At 39.4% G+C, this 16,099-nt stretch overlaps 1 protein-coding gene across 2 annotated transcripts in view; it reads right to left on the bottom strand.

The window, feature by feature from the left end:
- Positions 1–16,099, bottom strand: part of tshz3b (teashirt zinc finger homeobox 3b) — a 38,677-nt gene that overhangs the window by 5,880 nt on the left and 16,698 nt on the right. The gene's annotated exons all lie outside the window — the stretch shown is intronic.

Raw genomic sequence — 16,099 nt, 5'->3', positions numbered from 1 at the left:
ATAATTCCACGCATTCTTAACTGTGTCAGTTAATCACTCTTTTGACCAGGTATGTAAACAATGGAGAGAGAGGACACTCCATTGGACACACTGGTTTTCTGTGAACACATTCAATCATGTCTAAATACCACAAATGTCAAACTAGTCATGCTACAACTTCAACACACAGCATATAGATTTAATTCTAAATACAATGTGTCAATTTGTATACAAGGAACATTCCAGGGTTTCCTCAACAAAGACTGAATAGAATTTTAAAAACAAACTTTCTAGGTTAGTAAAGAAATTTAATTTAAGCTTAACAAAACAAAACTGCTGTGATGCAGCTATGATTGTGTAACAAGAAAAAAAGTAAAAAATAATGCCATCAACACGAGGACAGTCACTTTGTAGCCCTTGGCAGGATGATGCCAAGGGACTGGCAAAAACCCTTTTTTAGTTTCTAGTTGTAATGTGCGTACATCATGGCTTCAGGCATTCTGTGAGGTTGCAATAACCTCAACAGGACTGGACTGTTTTTTCTAATGTAGTAATATTATTATGTAATATTATTATTTATAATTAATTATTATTTTTGTTAGTATTATAATTTTTAATGAACAGAATAAATCTAAATCTGATAAATCAAAAATGAATGTAATAGGATTTATATCCTTACAGATTAAACAGTAGATATCAAATAGTTAGCAATTTCATTTTCTGAATTTTTTGAATGTTTGTATCTGAAATAAAGGGGACAATATTAAGAAACTAAACAAGTAGTTTCAACATAACTTAATTCCAAGTAGTCAGAATATCAAAGGAAAAGAGCATTCAATAGTGATTTTTACAGCATTATTATTAGGATCCATCTTCTCACACACATCACAGCCAGTCTGTGAAATCAAATCGCCCCCTACACAAATCACAACCAACTGTGATCGTGCAGCACACACAAACTCGCACACAAAATCACATGCACACGCTTACACACAGCCATCTGTTCTGAATCAGCCAAAACGACAGCTGTTTAAGAGAACAATGCCTTCGTTCAGGAAGCAGAAGAAGCCGAGCTTTACATCAAGGCCAAACAGCAAGGTAAAAATCTTGGTTCCTTCAAATACATACACTTTAAATCTTCACATGCACTGTGTCAATTAAGTACAAATTAAATACAACACACATGCATGCACACACACACACACACACACACACACACACACACACACACACACACCAAAAGATGGAGGTTTTAGCATGATTTTTTTTAGCTCCCACTAAACCACTCTATGTAAAATGTAAGGTCAACCTTGAACATAATTACACAAAATGATTAGCTGGTAATTAAAGTTAAAAAGAAGGGGGAGTGTGCCAATGGGTAAAAAGAAAGAGAGAGAGAAAGAGGGAGAGAGAGAGAGAGAGCGTTTGCTCATCACTTCAAGTACAAGCAAACCTGTCTCACGGTAACCTTGACCTGAACTTGACTATATGTAGAGCATTGCCAGTGAGTAGGCGTATACCCTACAGCAAATCTGAGGGAGAAGAGTGTACGTTTCTGTATATGTGTGTGTTTTGTTCAAAATTCATTTTTCTGACACCAAACACAGAATTAGCACAGCTTGACAAAACAACAATCGACCATAAGCCCCAAGATAACATGAGCTCGTTGGAGAAAGACGAGAAGAAAGCAGAAGCAGGGGCTAACGAGAGAGAGACCCGACAATCTGCGACACATACACCGAGTGTAGGTGCATGTCCTGGCAGTATTCCAGGTTCCCAAGCCCCCAGTGTACCTAGAGTCTGTGTGTTCTGGCTGGGAACAATATTGAGATTTCATCCCTGGACGTTCAGAAGCCAGTGCTCTGGTCCAGGCCTACCCTCACCACACAGGTGCTGTTTTAATTAGAAAACAGGATGCTTGGATCCAAGAGTGGTAAGGTGGGGGTAAAATGAGAATGACCTCCCAATGATTTGGCATCAGATTGGAAAAAGAGCTTGATCTAATTTACACTCGGATGTCCAGGGAGATGACCAGCAAAGAATGCTGTTTTCTAAGACAGTGGGGAGCGTAACCTTGCAAACTTAGAGGGCCGTCAGGGTCTGGACTATTAGAGCACATACTGTCTTCAAAAATATCAGAGTAAGTGGAAAACCTTAATACATATAACAGTGATAAAACTAATCCTCAAGCCCTTTCATCAAAGGAACAAGATTGAATGTTAACTATGTTATGCAAATACTGTATGACTCTTTTTCACAACCATGTGTGATTATATTGTTTGAATGATTTCAAGAACTAAGGTGCACTTTTTAATTAAAATAAAAAGCCTACTGTCAACGAGAAGTAAAAGTCAAATTTATTGAATGTAACAAAAGCTCTTTACTCTGTCCACTAAGATCCACTAGTGTGGGTTTTCCATCTATATGCCAAGTATAATGTGAATATAAGACAATGTACAATTTTTAAAATCTTTTTGAAAGAAGTCTGTAAAACAATTAACATTGTAAAATATTATTACATTTTTCCCCTATTTTTATATATTTTAAAAAGTAATTTTGAGCAGCCATTATTCCAGTCTTCAGTGTCACATGATCCATTAGAAATCATTCTAATACGCTAATCTGGTGCTCAAGAAACATAACCTATTATTGTCAATGTTGAAAACAGTTGTGCTGTGTAATTTTTGTGGAAACTTTTTTCAGGATTCTTGGAGCTCAAAGTTCAAAGCAAAAAACAAATAAACAAAAAACTAGTAATGTGCCTTTGGTGTGTTTCGTCATCCTATACATGGATAATGTAGAACTATATATATATATATATATATATATATATATATATATATATATATATATATATATATATAAAATATATATATATACACACACACACACACCCGTGTTCTTCTTTGTTTTTTTGCATCGGCCTCATTTATACAGACAGAAGTTAAAGTCGGTAGCCCGGTCCAATACTTCTGGGTGTGCGGATGAGCCGGAGAGAGTGAAAGAGTAAGTAGTTGGTAATTAAAGCTGCTATATATAGCCCCTAAAGCCCACATTTATAATGGGAGGTATCTCTCTCTAATATGCCACTATCTGCAATGTGATATCATTAGGAGGAAAATGGTTTGTAGCCTTAAGCAGACAGGCTGTCTGTGTGCGGCTGGAGAATATGAGATAGCACCAATCCACTTCTCTTCTCCTCTTTCCTCTCATCCTCTGCCCTCACTCCTTTCCTCACCTCCCCTCCATCTCTCCTCGGCTATCATGACCCGCGTTAATGAAGTTAATTGAATCTGAGATCAATAATGCTTAATTATTGCAATTTGACATGCACAGACAAATTGGTGGGGAGGCCAGACGTGTATGCATGCATGTGTACGTTAGAGGAGATGTAAGTGTGTGTGTCCAGCACCGGGGTGGGCGAGAGGGCACGGCTGGACAGCGGAGGCAGAGAGAGAAGGATGGACGAAGCAGACAGGCGTGCCATCGATTCCAGAGAGACGCCCCATCGACCAGGCCTACTGACTGATGGAGGCCCTGCTCCAAGGCTAGCTGGAGAGAAAGAGAGAGCTCACTGAGACCACTTTCACCAGCCTGGTCTGCCCTGCCCACAAACGGCACATTGAGATGGATTGGCTGGACAGAGGAGCGTAACACAGAGAGAAAACGAGAAAGAAAATGGCAGTCACAGATAAGAGGGTTCTACCTATGGAATCACTGGTGTTGTTTATAGAACGCGTGGCCGTTACTAAGTGATCGTTACCATGGCTATAACTGTAACAAGTTTTGTTTCCCTGCATTGTCTCGGCAACCAGATGAAGATCAGAGATATTTTAATTTATGAAAACATTAAAGGAATATTCCGGATTATTTACAACTTAAATGTTTATGGATAGCATCTGTGGCATCTGTGACTTTAATTGCAGTGTTGATAGCTGCATATTTTAAATGTTTATGTGTGATGCTGCACAAGCCTGCTAGGCTTCTACTGCCATTGCATTGCGGTAAGTGCGTTTTGTGTTTATCGAAATTAGTGTCTGCAGTAACTGACAGCATGCCACAGATGCAGTACACAGACATTTAACTATGAGTAATATTCAAATGTGAATTTGCAGCCAATTTTACTTCTATATTTCCTAGTGATACAGGTCATTCAATTGGGGGGGGGGTGGGTGGGGTGGGGTGGGGGGGGGGAGTAGAGAACAACTGGATTTTATCTATAAAAGATGATTGGATTGTGAAAACATATTATTATGTAGTGTAATGCAGACAGACTGAATGAATGATAGTTTGTTAAATATGAATGACATAAGCAAAAAGATAAAATTGTTAAAAAAGAGCTAAGTTATTAAAGATTTTTTGAAATGTACCATGAATCATTCCCAGAACATGCATTAAGAAATTAAAATCAAGCTCATTTTTATTATTTCATGCTCACTTTAAGAAAGACTCATAGCTACTGTGATATCAAAAAACCTTGAAAAAATTGTTAACAATGAACCACAGGTACTTTTAAAAATACTCTCATCTTTTGTTATAATAATGTGAAAATATGAGGTTGTGGAAGAGTGTGAGAGAGAGCGAGAGAAAGAGCAAGCTGGTGTGGATTAAAGAAAAGAAACAGGGCTGGAGGTGCATCGGCGCTGGCAGAACTGAGAGAGAAAGCTGGTAAACACAGACGCTAGCACGGCTAATCGCCCGCTCATGCCACTCAGCGGGAGAGCCCCTGACAGTGTGTGTATGTGTGTGTATGTTTACACACCCCCGCTCTCCCCCCCTGCATGTGCACAGCAACCGGTAACCACGCTGGAGAACAGAACTTCCCCCTGCTGCCATAGCACCTCCACTGGAGTTAACACTCCTACACGGCATCAAGATTCGACAGCCTCGAACACACACATGAGCGCTCAGTCATACAAATGATCCTGTGTGCAACACAATAACGTACAAACAAAAAGTTGATTTATATTCAAAAACAGGCTTTTTAGAAACCCCTAGGAAACATAAGGAAACGTAGAGGGGGTCTTTAACCTCTGATAAGCGTGTTTTAGCACTGATTATTACAATAGCTGCTCAACTGAAATATCCTTTATTCATCGACTTCAATGATGTATACAGTTCTGTTGACAAAATCATTCTGGAGCCGCATCCTCTCGAGACACCTCCAATAAAAACCTTACATGTGCTTTTTGGATCTATTCCTTCAGAAATTTGAACTAAGAGGTTAAAACAGCACAGCATGGACGTTCTCAGGAGTAAAAACAAACTCCACCTCTTCCAAAATGCTATTAGTTACTAATGAACACTAACGTCCACCCTGAATGTCTCCTACGATTCTGGCCAATGCTTCTTCTGAAGGTTTGCCACAGTTGCTCCTTTCAGAAGGACCACATCATCAGACAATCATTTCCAGGTCCTCTACTTGAATATCCAAAAGACAAATAATACTATGCAGGTTATAGCTCTAAAAAAACAGTACATATTAGAAACATTAGGTGGCCTAAACTACTATGTAATAATATTTAAATTAATAATTTGCACTTATTGTGTACATAAATGTTTTTACATTGTACTTATATTTAAAAAAAAAAAAAAAAAACCTGCATGTATTTATATCTGTAATTAATTTCTGTTATTACATTTATAATTACACTGACCCATCCCTTACACCTTAACCCACCCCTAAACCTACCCATACTACCAAACCTGTCCCTAACCTTACCCGTATCCCACCTAAATAGCAGCAAAAGTGTTTTGCAATACATTATTAACACAATAAGTACATTGTACTTATTTTTTTGATGTAAGTACATAGTAGTAAAGGCCACCTATTATAAAGTGGGACCGAATTTTCCAAGTAGTGACAGGATGAAATTCAACTATCGTCCACCTGGAATTTTAGATACTGCCATTAAACATCAAAAACTCACTTTTTTTTTTTTTTTTTTGGTTGGCACTGCTCGCACTGATTGTACATTAATTTTAACATTACCACTGAGCTGAGAGTACACAGTCAAAAGTGAACTAATAAAAACTATTTCTACCTGATATAACCCTTAAAAATATTTTGTTAAAACCCAATGTACTATTTTTTGTCACATTAAATTACATTTAAAATAATAATAATAAAATATGTTAATTTTAGATGCATCAAGCACATTTTTTAGGTTACCTGATGAGTGTACTACACTCATATTGGTAGCTAAAAGAAGTAACAAATTAGTCAAAATATTTAATAAAAGTAAAGGGAATGGAATAGACTATTGTTCAAAAGTTTGGGTCAGTAATATGTTTTAATGTTTTTAAAAGCAGTCTCACGATCACCAAGACTGCATTTTTCCATTCATTCATGCTGAATGAACTTACTGCTCACCTGTGCAGATGACATTAGATAACAATGATAGCAAATTTGTCCATATTTTGTTTATTTTCATATGTGTGTACACACAAACAATCTTTACAGGTTTTATTTATTTATTTATTTATTTATTTTTGTACTGGTTGAATATATTCTAAAAATGGGCCCAGATATGAACTCCAGTTAGTTAATAATCAGTCTAGTGTGTGTGTGGCTCTGTTATCTGAAGCGGCTCTCAAACAGACACCACAAACAATTATAAAGCAGGAGGAAGATGATCTCCAGCAAATGATCCACCCGCCTGCCTTTGTTATTCAGATGCGCTCCACTTGGAGAAGTCACATTCCTAAAGCACGGGGCAACCAGAGGTCAGACACATCTACACAAACACTTGGAACTCCCAAGAGGCCGAAAGAGAGTGGGAGAGAGGGAGGGGCGATTGTCTTTGAATGAGTTTACATGTGTGTCTTACTGAGAATCTCTAGGTTTTTCTCTGTGACTTGTGTTGTTCCTCTTCCTCTTTCAGTAATCCCTCCCATAATGTGTCTTTCCCTCCCTCTCTCTCTCCCTCTGTCCCACTCAGAATCACAGGAGTGTGTCAGTCTCCCATTAGAGAGGGTTGCTGGGTAATGGGAGAGAACAGATCTGCCTTGCTGTGATCCCCAGGGCCTCACTCGGCTCGACTACCACACACACACACACACACACACACACACACACACACACACACACACACACACACACACACACAAAACACATATTAACACCACAATATAAACATGGTTAAGTGTGTGCAGAAAAAAAATACATATGTATAGAAAATAAAACGTGACAAAAAAGATGAATATGGATTTTTCAAAATCGACTGAATGACTAGTTAGTTATTTGGTCTAAAACAGAAGATAGTTCACATAAAAATTAAAATCTTTCATAATTTAGGCCTACTTTCTTTTTTCTGTGGAACACAACAGAGAAATGTCTCAGAGTTTTTTTTTGGGTTTTTTGGATACAGTGGAAGTCAATGGTAACCGAAATGGTTTAATCACCACCATTCTTCAAAAATATCTTCTTTTCTGTTCCGCAGAAGTCATACATGAGGGTGAGTAAATGATTATATAATTTTCATTTTTGGATGAATTATCCCTTTAAGAAACATGTTGTTAGAGGGCATTTACATAATACACTTTCTTGCATTTTTAATAGTTAGACTACTTTTAATTTGACATGCAATGATGGGATGCTCAGTGCAAGACATGGCACAATGGTCTAAAGATGTCCATCTCAATGTATAAAGGCTGATTTATACTTCTGCGCCCAGTGTACGCCGTAGCTACGGTGTAGGCTGTTTGTACCATGCGTAGCCTACGACGTAGCCTGACGTGCACCTCTTCAAAAATGTAACTACGTGTCAATTCTACGCGGACCGCAAGCGCTGTGATTGGTCTGCTAGAACCCCTCCCTCGGGTCAAAAAACTGGCGCAGAGCAATCAGAGAAGAGTGAGCGTTTTCAGCTTCCATAGGAATGAACAAACGATCTGTTTCAGGGGACACACGCCGTCAAACTGCAACAAAAGTCGTTACCTATTTTCTGCTTCTCTGCCGCTTCTATTTGTAAGCTTCCCTGACAATGTACATGAAAAGCTGCTTCTTCTTCGGCTTTTGCCTTGATGCTCAACATAACCGTGGACACTGCCTACTAGTGGTCTGCATGCACGTTGACGCGGACAACGACGCAGAAGTATAAAGCCGTGGTCACACTAGACTTTGAACGTGCGAAATTTCGTGATATGTCACGGTCTTCAGCGTCTTTTTTATAAACATGAATTCAACATATAACTTAAAGTAATTCATTCAAAATGTAAAAATATAGAACCTACTCGACTTAACTGCAAAAATATCATTCTCAATTCAGCCAAGAGGTCATGCCGTGACAAATCGATCTTCTTACTGGTCGCACGTCTTCACGTGATGCGAATTCGCAGGTCAGAGTTCACCAAACTTGAACTTTGGAATGCAGCGAAATGCTAAATTTTTTCGCACGAGCTTGCGTTTCCGGTCTGATGCATTCGCATGCGTTTGAATGGAGGTCAATGGAACGAAAAGTGCAGTGTGACCGCACCTTAAATGAAAACAAACGCATAGCCTACGGCGCAGAGGCTCCGGCGTAGGTCCGACGCAGAAGTAATAATCAGCCTTAACTGTTGCGGTGCTGTTTTAATTAAAGCACCGGTGGTAAAAACATCAAAATAAAAATATCTACAAGAAAAAAATCTCAACCTCACTTACAGACAAGTCATCCAACAAGCAACAATCGTGACCCATCCCTCCCGCAAACACACAAAGACAGAAAATAGACAAGATCTCTGATTTGAAACGAAAAAAGTCACTGTGTCTCTTCCACATACACAAGCCCTGAACTTGGCAGATACGTTAGGCAGCAAAATAATAGGCATTTTCCAACCCATAATGCAGAGTGTTAGCCGGTGGCAGTCCACTGATTTAGGTACTACGTCGAGACGTCAATCTGAAGGCCTTGGAAGAGAGAGAGAGGGAGAAGGAGGGTGATGTAGATACACAGAGAGCGGGCCTGCAAAGCAAAGACGAGCGAGATAGAGAGAGCGAGATGCTCCTAATGGGAGACATGCAGTCATCTAGTCGCTGACTCTTTCCATTCAGCGTGTCACTGGGTATCCATTACCTGCCACTCTCCTCTGATCTCTTTGGACAGCTCTGATCAAAAGATGTCATTTGACCTACTCGCCCGCTCGTGCTGGCCCGCCGGGGTACGTGGCCCACGAGCGCGGGGCGGGAGGGAGCTGCCTCGCCCGTAAATAAAACGACATCATCGCTTCAGCGTCCCGTCATGTTCTCGGGCCGATTATGATAATAGTGGATCTGTCAGCACATAAACGGACAGGGCAGCCATGGCGCTAATGTGCAGGATATAGCCTCTCTGCCTCCGCCGCCTTAGTTCCTGCTTCGCTCTTTATTGGGTCGACTTTTCCCTCTCTCTCTCCTGCTCCTCTCATTGGATGGCACCTGAGAAGCAAGCCCCGCTTGTTGAGGATGTCAGGGTTAATCTGTTAGCATCGAGCTGGGCCGCGGAGGCAAACAGAAAGAGATTTGCCTTTTTTCTGATTTGGAGGCAGACAGGGCAGAGGGTGTAGATGAGCTGGGAGGGGACTGATTGCCTATGATATTGCTCGTGCCGCGTTTGAGAGGTCCACGCTCGGGTTGCGGGCAAACATGGAAACAGACACATAATCTAAACAAAACCATACGTAGAAACAACACTCCGGTGCACGAACACATCATAGAAGATGAAGAAAATTACACACAATGCCGCAAGAGGAGACGCACACAAGCGCTTGGGCTCGGCGGAGGCAGGACGGTAAAAGGCAGGCGAACGTGCAGGGTTTTAGAGGCGAGAAAAACGGCACACAATAAAGCGAGAAAACAACACTGCTCGGAGGCAATTTAGACTGCAAAACACAAACCATTAAGTTTGTGCATTATCTTTTAATTTAATCTGGAATGATTTATAATCCATCACGCAAGGCTTCAACCATATCCAATTATTCTCTGTGCCTTGATTGACAACAAAGGTGATTTATTAAGCTAATAAAAAGTGATGTGCACCCAGCCCCCCTCCTTCCCCCCTCGACACCCCCCACCGCCCTGTGAAAATAGCCAGTGAGAGAGACACTCTGCTTACAGCAGTGTAGCTGTTCACAACCGCCCTTGGCCACGGGGCTGGGGTCACGTTTGTCACACTGGAGGTGTAGTTAAAAAGCAGAACTGAGATCAGAACATTTGCAGTAAGCATAATGACTTCATTTTATCTATATTTAAAGACATACACTAGAGTAGTACCTCTATCGTTGCATGACAGGAAATTAACAGTAGCCTCATTCTTGTGAAGTTAACATATTTGTTTATCTCAAATGAAAATTACATAAATGCATATTCGGAGGGAGAGAGAGAGATGGTTTGGCAGAGAAAAATGACATTATGTCTTGGATTTGTTCATTTTGGGTATGTATGTGTCATCTTGTCGCAGCTGCTAAGGGCTAATGTTCTGCTTTGGATATTATTTCTGATTATTAATGAAAAGCAGAGGACAAGGATGATGATTTTCTTCGAGACGCTCATAAATAATATTAAAACTGTGCCAACAACAGGGCCAGCCACCTAATGAGTCTTTAACCCTGTGTCACATATGCCTTGTGTTAATTTTAGACCTATAGCTATGAGGCCACATTCACACAGCTGTGTGTGGAAGTAGAGCAAAGAACCCATACAACACATTTTACTTCTTTTCACTGAAAATAAAAGATGTGGCTTCAGGGTACGGAATAGTTTGTGTGCAGATTCCTTCAACTGTACAGTATATTGTCACGTGATCTGTCGATCGCACGTGTGTGTGTGTGTGTGTGTGTGTGTGTGTGTGTGCACGTGTTCTGAATGGCTCATAAACCACAGGAGGACACATTAATGTCCACAATGTTCAGCCTGCCCTGGTAAACACACAACCCCCTCAACTAATGATGCAATAAGAAAACAAGCCATCACAGCCCCTCCACAGAGAGACACGCACATACACACACCCGCTGTAGCCGACAACAGATTTAAGATCTTAATATCACATACTTAATAAGGGTGGGGAAATATGTTGGTGGTCTACCAGAGAAGCATTTACTTTCTTGTCCAAAAAATTCTCAGAAATGTCTGGGAATAGCCAGAAGACTACAACAGAAACACAGAGATAAGATATCGAAAGGTAAAGAGTCACTGAATGGACGACTTCTAATGTTGTAAATGGCACATTTTCCTCAGTGTGTGAAAGTGAGGCTTGAAACATGCTTCTTTTTGTCCAGATAAGCAGACACGACTCTGGCAGTACATTCTCTCGCCTCATAAAACTGGGGCCCAGGGCAGAGGACCCTGTTCACTCTCTTTACAGGCTTCCACAGTTAACAAGAGAACGGCTCTCGTTATAACTGTCCCAGCACAGTCGTGGACCTTTGCTTTGTGACTTTTAAAAATGTTGCCTGGCTACACTAGGTCACTGTGATGCTACAGAACCATTATTTCACTATCTTTATCTCCTGCCCTTCTCTCTCTTATATTTGTGTCAATTATATTTTATTTAATATATATATATATATATATATATATATATATATATATATATATATATATTATCTTCTATTTTATCTTTCTATATTATCTATATTATTATCTTTATAATCTATATTATGCATGTATAGAAAAAAAAGTTAAGGGGGGATGAAACTCGCTTGTGTGCTACGTGCCGAAATGAAACACAATAGGATGTAAACAGGATGTGCAATTAAGACACCACCAATCCAGACAGTTGGGCTGCTGCATAACACACACACACACATACACACACACAGAGATAAACATGCAAAACAAAATAAAGAACAAGTAATTTTAAATAGTGATATCTAAATCATCAAACTAAATAAGCTGGTTCTATCCATCTCATCCTGTTCTAGAGGAAGTATAATTATGTATATTTTTTTTCCCTTAAAGCAGAACATCATTGCATGCTTTTAAAGGGTAATAAAATAAATTTGTTATACTTATAATAAAGCTATTGCACTATGATTGCATTTAAATCAGCTGATTATTGCTCTTCATTAATAAATAATTATTATGGAATTTCTATCTGGATATCACTTTTAAATCAAAGAAAAAATAAAATACCGTACAGTGTATTCCATAATAACATCACAAGCGGATTTCACTGAATAAAATAGAATAAGAATAATTTGTAATATTTATTTATATGTATTTTATATACGATACAGTAAAAAATAACTCTACCTTCACAATCAACAACAACAATTATAATAATAATAATTATTTTTATAATTAAAAAAAAAAAAGTTTACAAAATGCAAAACTCCAGGATCTGTTTTGGTGACGAGAAACCAAAGTGCTGCATATCAATCAATTTTCAAAGCTCTTCAATGAGGTTTGTTTCCCTTGGTGTCACATTGCATCCTGCATATTTTCTGCTTAATTTGATATTTCAAAACCTGAGCTCTTATTTGGAATAAAACTTTGATTATTCTGTTTGTCTTTCTATGATTTATTGCATGACTGAAATTAAAATGCAACTCTAGATCTTTTAAAATGGCATTCGTTCTAAAAGGGCATTCATTTGCGTTGATATTGCATTACAGACAAGTTATTCCTAAAATCACAGTGAATGATGGATAGCTAGTGCTCTATAGCCATCAACACCTCTTAGTGGGGGCCGCGCTCTGATTGGTCGAGTGCCACAGGGCCCTCTCCTCCCCTCCCCGAGTCCTAGGGGCCGCAGGGCCACTGATCTGGGCTGGGAACTGATAGAGTATCCATTTCAAAGGCCTGGCCTGTTCCATGACTCCAAAAGGGGGGAATGAAATATAGCAGGAAGAGGGACGCCACATTTAATTATCTCATTATCACACAACGACAAACGAACACAAATGAAACAGGCCAAAGAGTGATCCCAGAAACTCAGAGCGTTAAAACGGCCCCTCTATCTACGTGTGTGTGTGTGCGTGTGCGCGTGTGAGAAAGTGCGTCAAATCTCAAAGAACTAAAGGCTCGTATTTAGATGTTTAGATGTACAAGCTCCTTTAAACTGCCATTTAAACTCACACACACATACACACACCCTCAGGGCTTATGCTTGGGAAGATCATTAACCTCTCCATACCCAATTAAAGTGAGAGTTGGTGCGAGTGAGTGTGTGTAAGAATAAATGTTTGCTTCCATATGTGTATGTGAAATATTGCATCTTTTCCTCGGTGTGATTAATTTACAAAACATTCACATCAAGAACACACAGTGGATAAAAAGTGCACAAACACACACATACACACACACCCACCCACCCACACACAAACAAACACATACAAAAGCTAATCAGTGTGTCTGTTGTGAATGCAGTAAGGATGAGGAAGAGTTACCACCTAGCATTGTGTTTGCAGGATGGAACTCCACAGGGGAGCTAAGAGAACTGCGCCACGGCCATGAACCTCACAATAACACCACAATACAATCAATACGACACACACACACACACACACACACACACACACTGCACACAACTCACGGCTACAAACAAAAACCACGGTTCTAGCAATAACCTGCAGTACAAATGCTGCTGCACACTACGAATGGCTACGGATAACCATAATGTCGCCTTATAAAAAACAATCATAAATTCAGTGAATACTGCACATATGGTTGTGGTCACCAGAAATAATCTGAGGCAAAAACAGTACACACACAAACACATAACACCTCCCTCGCCTACAGAGAGAATGAGGAACTCTAAATGTCACAGATGTTCTGAAACACCTGCTTTGGAAGCCGAACTTACTAAAAAAAATACAAAAAAAAACAACAACAACAACAATAAGAATCGAGACTGCTCAGCTCAAGGCCAGTTTTACGGATTAAGAGGGCTTTAGTCATTTTTATTCATTTTAGTTTAGCCATTTTATATTGTATACGATTGCAAAGAGAGGACAGGAAGCGCAGGATCAGGATATGATGCATCCTGGAAACAAACTGGAGCTGCCTGCATATTAACATCTCAGCTTGATATATCAGAGCATGTGTGCGAACTGCTTGTCCTATGGATTAAAAAATATTTATTTATTATTATTAATAATTTAAATTTTGTTTTGCCATAATAATCCAAAGGTAAAGATCACATATTGTATCATTATCATGATAACTTTCAAAAAATGTCACCGTCCTTCGCTCCAGTGGAATAAAAAACCTGCAAGACAAAGACAGACAGCATGAACACTCCCTTCTTCCTGAACAAATCTTTGTGTGAGTATGTGTGTGTGTATCAGGGAAGATTAAAAAAAAAAAGACTACAAAGTTTGCCAATTTTTGCTTGATACCATCTTCTCCCTAGTCTCATGATTTTTTTCCACTACCACTTCTACACTCTCCATTCTTGCAGCACCTCCAAACAATAAATAAAGCATGTGTGTGTATGTGTGTGTGAGCGCAGGCTCTGTTGATAATCCTCCAGAGCTGAAGCTTATCTGCATTGTAGAGAGGTGCGAGGCAGACAGTCCCTATCGCAGGTATTAATGTAGCGCAGTTCCCTGTGTCACGATGGAGAGATAAGCAAACACACAGCAGTCCCAAACACTCCAAACACACACACACACACAACATAGCCAGAGGTATAACAGATTGTTTCCCCCTTAGCCTACATAGGAAACACAACTAACAGAGGAATAGTGAAAAATTGAGAGCAGCTTTAATACTGAATCCAAATGTGTGCTCTATAAAACATAATGAACATGTAATAATATTAGTGCACACACACATAATATATATATATATATATATATATATATAAACTTTTACATGAATAATGTGTTAGGTTGTTGAAAGAGTGATTTGGGAGTGTGTGTGGACAGTGTGGGACAGCTGTAAGTACTCTTACCCAACTGTTACACTCATGTGTAGCATGTATGCAATTCAATTGCACAGCCAAAAATTATTTGGAGTTATTCAAAGCCTTCGTTTTGCATCCACAAACTCTCTCTCTCTCACACACACACACACACACACACACACACACACTGAAATACCTCTTGCTCAGATGTGCATATGTGTACTTAACACGTTACGGTAAAGATACGCAGTCAAGGTGGCCAGCGTCATAACATTTGTGGTTTTACACGCACAGCTGGGAGCACAGAGACGTACTCTGGCACACAAACTTTTCCCCCCACTGAATTCCAGGGTTGGGTGACTGGATCGAGCCACAGGAATTCATAAACAGTAAGGGCCTTATCAGCCGGGAGAGGGACATCCTCTCAAGCGCGCAGCAGGAGTGATGTGGACCGTGTCATCAAAAAGCGCCACAGACAGCCACAGGAGAGGGGAGGAGTAAACTGCACTCATTAATGTCTTCTTTTTTTTTTTCCTTATATAAAAAAAAATATTTTTTAAGAAATATGATAAATAACAGTGCAGAATAAAATATGCATATAAAAATATGTCACCGGCATAAGAATAAACACAAGAAATAATACATTCAAAAAAAATATATATATATATATTCTGGTTTATTACTACTAATAATGATAAAACTAGTTTTCTTAATTTCTAAAAACAAAATGTAGCGTAATAACATAAGAAGAAGAAACATTGTTTTCAGAATAATTTATATGAATTTAAAACCACTTTTGGACAAAGAATTATAGTTTTAAGATGTTATTTTTTTTCCATCTGCAGCTCACAGATGATGGCAGGGGACTTCGAGGCCATATCTAAAAGTATGCAAGTTAATAAGACTAAAAATACCACAGCAGTCCCCTGAAGTGATTTTTTTTGGGGGGGGGGGGGGGGGGGGGTCGATTATATTAGCAATCCAGTTGTACATGGCTAACCACGCTGGGGCCATTTTAACCATTTGGTTTCAGAGGCATTTGTTTTTAACATTAACGGGCTGTCAAATTAGGTCTCTGTATTGGAGCGGACAAAATCTGCATCAGCAATCAGTCGTGAGAGTAAGTGTAATGTTTGACTTCAGAGCGTAACTAGCAGCTATAGGGACTGACCCAGGACCAGGTCAATATATAACCTCACAGCGACTCAATAAATCACTTAAACCCATGTTTGACACAAGTGCAACTGCGAAGAGAGATTACGCTGATAAGCCATTTAGCTACACATTTACTGAGAGCCAGTGACTGAACTTAC

The sequence above is a fragment of the Megalobrama amblycephala genome, linkage group LG3 (genome assembly GCF_018812025.1).
Source record: "Megalobrama amblycephala isolate DHTTF-2021 linkage group LG3, ASM1881202v1, whole genome shotgun sequence".
Classification (NCBI taxonomy): domain Eukaryota; kingdom Metazoa; phylum Chordata; class Actinopteri; order Cypriniformes; family Xenocyprididae; genus Megalobrama; species Megalobrama amblycephala.
This window is presented reverse-complemented; position numbering and strand designations above follow the sequence as displayed.